Source organism: Ovis canadensis, chromosome 11 (genome assembly GCF_042477335.2).
Source record: "Ovis canadensis isolate MfBH-ARS-UI-01 breed Bighorn chromosome 11, ARS-UI_OviCan_v2, whole genome shotgun sequence".
Classification (NCBI taxonomy): Eukaryota; Metazoa; Chordata; class Mammalia; order Artiodactyla; family Bovidae; genus Ovis; species Ovis canadensis.
In genome coordinates, this window is record NC_091255.1 from 60,495,843 (window position 1) to 60,502,847 (window position 7,005).

Genomic DNA, 7,005 nt, shown 5'->3' on the forward strand with positions numbered 1-7,005 from the left:
CAATACGTTCCCACAGCAGGGAGGATGGGTATAAAGGGTGTGTTTGCCTTTGCCAGAACCACAGGAACCTTCCGAGAATTGCCTGTGCATCTAGTCAACCCACAGAAGGTGGTGGTTGAGAAGATGATGGAAAATCTTGGGGCAGATGGAATCTTATATATGAACAGTCAGCCCATAATTCTCCAGAAAGATCCTAGGAAGTTTAGGGTAAACTCACATTAGCAATTCTGGGAAGTATCTAAATAGTCCCAATAGATCCATCTAAAATCAACCTGGATACTTACTACTTAGATTTAAATGAAAGTCTTGGTTCTTCTATGTTAAGATGTATCCAGAATCTGATCACTCTTGCCATTTGTACTGCTGTGATCTGATCGGCGCCTACCAGGACGGCTGCAGTGACCTCCTAGCTGCTTTCTCCATGCCCCTCATAGTGAGTTCTCAACACAGCTGGCAGAGTCTCCTGTGTTGCTAGAGGATGAGTCAGGTTATATCACTTCCTTTGCTCAAATTTCCAATCCTCAAGTCCTCACCCCGCCCCACATGCTAGGCCCTGATTTCCTGGTGCTTGCTAATCTCATTAGCTTTCACCTGCGCCTTGTATGGGACCTCCTTGCTAGTCTTGGATGGCTCCAGGCACATGTCAGCCCCAGGGCCTCTGCACCTGCTATTCCTTTGGCCTGAAGTGCTCTTTCTTTCACCTCTTTCAGGACTTCACTCAAGGGCCACCTTCCCAGAGAGGGCTTTCCAGCCACTCTGTTTAAAATCATAGACTTCCCATACTACCTCCCCTCCCCATTTCCCTGTTTCATTTTTCTCTATTGGCCTCACTGCTCCCTGACATATTATATATTCTAATTATTTATCTGCTTTTTGCCTGACTCTCTATGACAACCTGACCCAGAGGACAATAATTCTTTCCTTTCTTGTTTTCTGCTGTGTCCTCACTCTGCATGATGCTTCATGACTGCAGGTTGGGTGAATAAATAAACATCGGGTGCCTGGTTCACACTGATGCAGATGGTAGACAAGAAAGAAGGGACAACCATAGTTCCAGGGCCTATATGAGTAAGAAGGATCTTGAGGATCATCCTCCTGACTCGGCAGGTTCCCGAGGTCACACAGCTAATTGATGGAGGGACAGCAACCAGAACCCAAGACTCCTCTTCCTGGCGAGTATGAGAGCTGGGACTGCAGCAGCTCAGGGCAGAGCAGGTAAGAACACAGATCTGACCTCAGACAAGGACACAAGTTCTTGGATCAGAGTCCCAACCCTGCTGCACATCAGCTAACCTCTGGGCCAGGCTATTTAAACCCCTAAGTCTCAACTTTTTTATTTTTCCAGTGGAGAAAAACAGCAGTGGCTCCTGCTCATGGTGGGAAAGCACTTCTCTCCATCCCTGGTGCCCAGAAAATTCTAGATAGCTATTAAAAAATGTCAAAATGTTGTCATTCCAAGTAAAAGAGGCAGCCAGCCGATGGTATTAAGGTGGCTAAAGCCTTCTTGAGAGTCCCTTGGACTGCAAGGAGATCCAACCAGTCCTGGGTATTCTTTGGAAGGAATGATGCTAAAGCTGAAACTCCAGTACTTTGGCCACCTCGTGTGAAGAGTTGACTCATTGGAAAAGATTCTGATGCTGGGAGGGATTGGGGACAGGAGGAAAAGGGGACAACAGGGGATGAGATGGCTGGATGGCATCACCGACTCAATGGACGCGAGTTTGAGTGAACTCCGGGAGTTGGTGATGGACAAGGAGGCCTGGCATGCTGCAATTCATGGGGCCACAGAGTCGGACACGACTGAGCGACTGAACTGAATGAAAGCCTTGTTAAACCTGTTAAAAACAGAAATTCCTCAAGTTACAAGAACAGAGTTGAGGAAGCCCCAGGCCCCCAAGGACTGTGAACTTTCTGAAGGCAAAAACCCTTTCTTAGTCACCACAGAGTCATCAGGATTCGACTGATAGTTATTCTGTATGACATGAGACCCTAGCTGGGTCCACACTTCTGGGGTCAACCAGGTGGCACTTTGGTGACCTGGTTCAGTGGGAAGAGCATCTCCAGAGGAATTCCAAAGGGCTGGGAGGCACCAGGAAAGCCCCACCTGGTAAGCAGGGCCCAGGGCAGCGATCAAGAAAGGAGCACAGAGTGAGAAACAGATGGACATTGTGAATGTCCTGGTAGCTCTGTGGAGGGCCTCTGGGTGTCACCTTACCCACAGAATGTAGGGAGTTGTGGGGGGTGTTCTGGGTTTGCCTTGGAATGGAGATCTGGAACCAGGTGCTACAGGAAAGACCCCGTAAGAATAAAGTGCAAGTTCACAGCACAGAGCACCCAAGGACAAGGGTTCAGGTTTAAGATGGGGACTTCCAGCCCGGTACCCATATGGGTAGCAGCCAAATGGATGACAAGGGCATCATAAGTGGGGGGAAGAGATGCCTCCTTGCTCTTCAAGCTAATGCTCAGGAGGATCCCAGGGCTTCTGTGGTTTTGGCTGTACCAGGTCTTACTTGTGGCTCAAGAGATCTTTATGGCTGGGTGTGGGATCCAATTCCCTGACCAGGGATCAAACCCAGGCCCCTGCGTTGGGAGTGTGGAAGCTTAGCCACTGGACCACCAGGGAAGTCCTGACCCCAGGACTTCTACTGAGGCATTCTAAACAGGTTTTCAACAGGTGAGCCGGCCACCTGAGCAGGCATCTAGGGGTGGGCTGGGTGTGGCTCAAAGGCCTCTGTGTGGGAGCATGGACCCCTCACCCCCACCCTGGCCTGCATCAAAGCGTGGGCCAGGGGAAATCAGGAAGCAGCAATTTCCACAGGAAGAGCTGACACTGCTCATTCCCTGCTTCTTTCTCACATTTGAACATGCAACTACCTACCTAACAACTCCCTGGATACCTAGGCATCTCAGATTTAACTCAAGGAAATAAAATCTTTTTTTTTTTTTTTTAATCTTAGAGTGGGGTCATGCTAAACTGTGCAGGCTGGAGTGCAATGGCTATTCACAAGCGCAGTCCCACTACTGATCAGTAGGAGAGTTTTGACCTGCTCTGTTTCTGACCTAGGACAACTCACCCCTCCTTAGGCAACCAGGTGGTCCTCTGCTCTCGAGGTCACAATATTGATGCCAAATTTAGTGTGGACACTATATAAGCATAATGTGTTACAGCTCAGAACTCCTGGGCTCAAGCACAGATATATTTTTTTTAAATGTTTGTTAATTGAGATGAAATTCACATAACATAAAACTAACCATTTTAAGGGAGAGGGAGAGGGTGGGATGATTTGGGAGAATAGCATTGAAACATGTATAATATCATATGTGAAACAAATTGCTAGTCCAGGTTCAATGCGTGATACAGGATGCTCGGGGCTGGTGCACTGGGATGACCCAGACGGATGGTATTGGGAGGGAAGTGGGATGGGGGTTCAGGATGGGGAACACATGTACACCCATGGCGGATTCATGTTGATGTATGGCAAAACCAATACAATATTGTAAAATAAATAAATAAGAAAAAAACATAAAGTGAACAGTTTAGTGGCATTTAGTACATTCACAATGCTCTGCAACCATCTCCTCTATTGAGTTCTAAAACTTCTTCACTCAAAACAAAACAAAACAAAACAAAACCGCTGTGTCCATTAAGCAGCTCCTCCCTCATTACCCTCATTGCTTTCTGTCTCTGTTCAGTTCAGTTCAGTCGCTCAGTTGTGTCCAACTATTTGCAACCCCATGAATTGCAGCACGCCAGGCCTCCCTGGCCATCACCAGCTCCCGGAGTTTATTCAAACTCATGTCCATTGAGTCGGTGATGCCATCCAACCATCTCATCCTCTGTCGTCCCCTTCTCCTCCCGTCTTCAATCTTTCCCAGCATCAGGGTCTTTTCAAATGAGTCAGTTCTTCGCATCATGTGGCCCAAGTACTGGAGTTTCAGCTTCAGCATCAGTCCTTCCAATTCTCACATCCATACATGACTACTGGAAAAACCATAGCTTTGACTAGACAGACCTTTGTTGGCAAAGTAATGTCTCTGCTTTTTAATATGCTGTCTAGGTTAATATGTAGTTCATGGGGTCACAAAGAGTTGGACATGACTAAGAGACTAGACTGAACTAGGTTGGTCATAACTTTTTTCCCAAGAAGCAAACATCTTTTAATTTCATGGCTGCAGTCACCATCTGCAGTGATTTTGGAGCCCCCCAAAATAAAGTTTGACACTGTTTCCACTGTTTCCGCATTTATTTCCCATGAAGTGATGGGACCGGGTGCCATGATCTTCGTTTTCTGAATGTTGAGCTCTAAGCCAACTTTTTCACTCTCCACTTTCACTTTCATCAAGAGGCTCTTTAGTTCTTCTTTGCTTTCTGCCATAAGGGTGGTGTCATCTTGTCTCTATGGACTTGCCTATCTGGGACACTTCACATCAGTGGAATCATACGCATGTGACCTTGGAGGTCTGGCTTCTTTCACACATCATAATGGCTAAAGTATGTCCCATCATGTGGATGGGCCACGTTGTGTTTATTCATTCATGTTTTGTGGACCCTGGGTTGTTCCCACCTTTTGGCTGCTGTGAGTCCTGTGGCTATGAACACATGGGCATGTTTGCTTGATCTGTTGGTTTTGCCCATGGCTTCCCCATCTCATGATGGTACCCATCCAGATGCTCATGCCTGAAACCCAGGAGTCAGTCTTCATCCTTTAAACCCTAACAGGCCCCTCTATCCCATATGTCACTCCCTGTCCAGAATATCACCTGGGCCCTCCTCTCACATCTTCACTGCATCAGCTCCAGCCACCACCACTGCCTCTCCAGTGGGGCTCCGGCTCTCAGCCCTTCTCTGGCTCCTTAATGCCAATCTCTCAACCTCTTGCTGCAGCCAGGCCACCTTTCTGCACTTGACCTTAGCCAAAAGAGTGAGAAGTGATAAGCCAGCTCACCTTCCCGAACTGATTATCAGAATGAGTCCTCTCCCAGCAAAGAATGACCACCCTGAAGAGGCTCCTATGGCAACCATGAAGCGTTTAAACTCTGTTTCATAATCTATTGTTGCTGTTGTTTAGGCAGTAAGTTGTTATCTCACTCTTTGTGACCCCACGGACTGCAGCACACCAAACTTTCTTGTCCTTCGGTCTCTCTCAGAGTTTGCTCAAACTCATGTCCATTGAGTTGGTGATGCTATCTATCCATCTCATTCTCTGCCGCCCCCTTCTCCTACCCTCAATCTTTCCCAGCATCAGGGTCTTTTCAGATGAGTCGGATCGTCAAATCAGGTGGCCAAACATTGGAGCTTCAGTTTCAGCATCAGTCCTCCCAATGAATATTCAGGGTTGATTTCCTTTGGGACTGACTGGTTTGACCTCCTTGTAGTCCAAGGGACTCAAGAGTCTTCTCCAACACCACAGTTTGAAAGCATCAATATTTTGGTGCTCAGCCTTCAGGTGGCACTAGTGGTAAAGAACACGACTGCTAATGCAGGAGACATAAGAGATGTGGGTTCAATCCCTGGGTTGGGAAGCTCCCTTAGAGGAGGGCATGGCAATCCACTCCAGTATTCTTGCCTGGTGAATCCCATGGACAGAGGGGCTTGGTGGGCTACAATCCATAGCACTGTACAGAGTCGGACATGACTGAAGCAACTTAGCGTGCAAGCATGCAGCTTTCTTTACGGCCCAACTCTCACATCCATACATGACTACTGGAAAGACCATGACTTTGACTGTACAGACCTTTGTCAGCAAAGCGATCTCTCTGATTTTTAATATGCTGCCTAGGTTTGTCATAGCTTTTCTTCCAAGGAGCAAGTGCTTTTTAATCTCATGGCTGCAGACATCATTTGCAGTGATTTCAGAACCCAACAAAATAAAGTCTGTCACTGTTTCCACTTTTCTCCCTTCTATTTGCCATGAAGTGATGGGACCAGATGCCATGATCTTAGTTTTATTTTTTAATGTTGAGTTTTAAGCCAGCTTTTTCACTCTCCTCTCTCACCCTAATCAAGAGGCTCTTTAGAGCATCTTCAATTTCTGCCATTAGAGTGGTATCATCTGCCTATCTGAGGTGGTTGATATTTTTCCTGGCAATTTCGAATCCAGCTTGTGATTTATCCAGCCCAGCCTTTTGCATGAGGTAATTTGCATACAAGCTAAATAAGCAGGGTGACAGTATATAGCGTTGATGTATTTCTTTCCCAATTTTGAACCAGTCCATTGTTACATGTCCAGTTCTAACTGTTGCTTCTTGACCTGCATACAGGTTTCTCAGGAGGCAGGTAAGGTGGTTTGGTATTCCCATCTCTTTAAGAATTTTCCAGAGTTTGTTGTGATCTACACAGTCAAAGGCTTTCAAATAGTCAATGAAGCAGATGTTTTTTTTTAATTCTCTTGCTTTTGCTAGGATTCAATGGATATTGGCAATTTGATCTCCGGTTCCTCTGCTTTTTCTAAACCCAGTTTGTACATCAGTCTATAAGACCTTGTATGATCTGGCTCAGCTCACCCCTTCTGTCACTCTCCCTCTGGCCCACATTCTGGATACTGTAACCAGGCTGTCTTTCTGTCCCTTGATTGTGTCAATCCCCTGTTCACTTGGCAGTCTCCACCCTACCTGTCCCTTGTTCCTGGAACCTGGGGTGTTACTGTGGCCACCTCTTCTCACAATTCACGTGGCACCTTCTTCCAATCACCTGGTAAATCCATCACCCACTAACTCTGCTACTTTGCCTCATTTTATTTGAATCACAGTAATTAAAAAACCTATAACTGTCTTATTGCCCTTCTCTGGAACACAAGCTCTGTGAGAGCAGCACTATCTGTGGTGCTTACCTCTCAATCCAGCCACTGAAACAGTGCCTGCATCAGGAAGGTGAGGCCAAAATGTCAGATGCCAGTCGTGTGGAGTCCCAGGTCTGGCTAGGTGTGGACCAGGTGGTGTTTAGTAGGATGCCCTGCCTGGCTGGGTGGGTTAGAGATACTTGTGCCTACAAAGGAACAGTGTTTG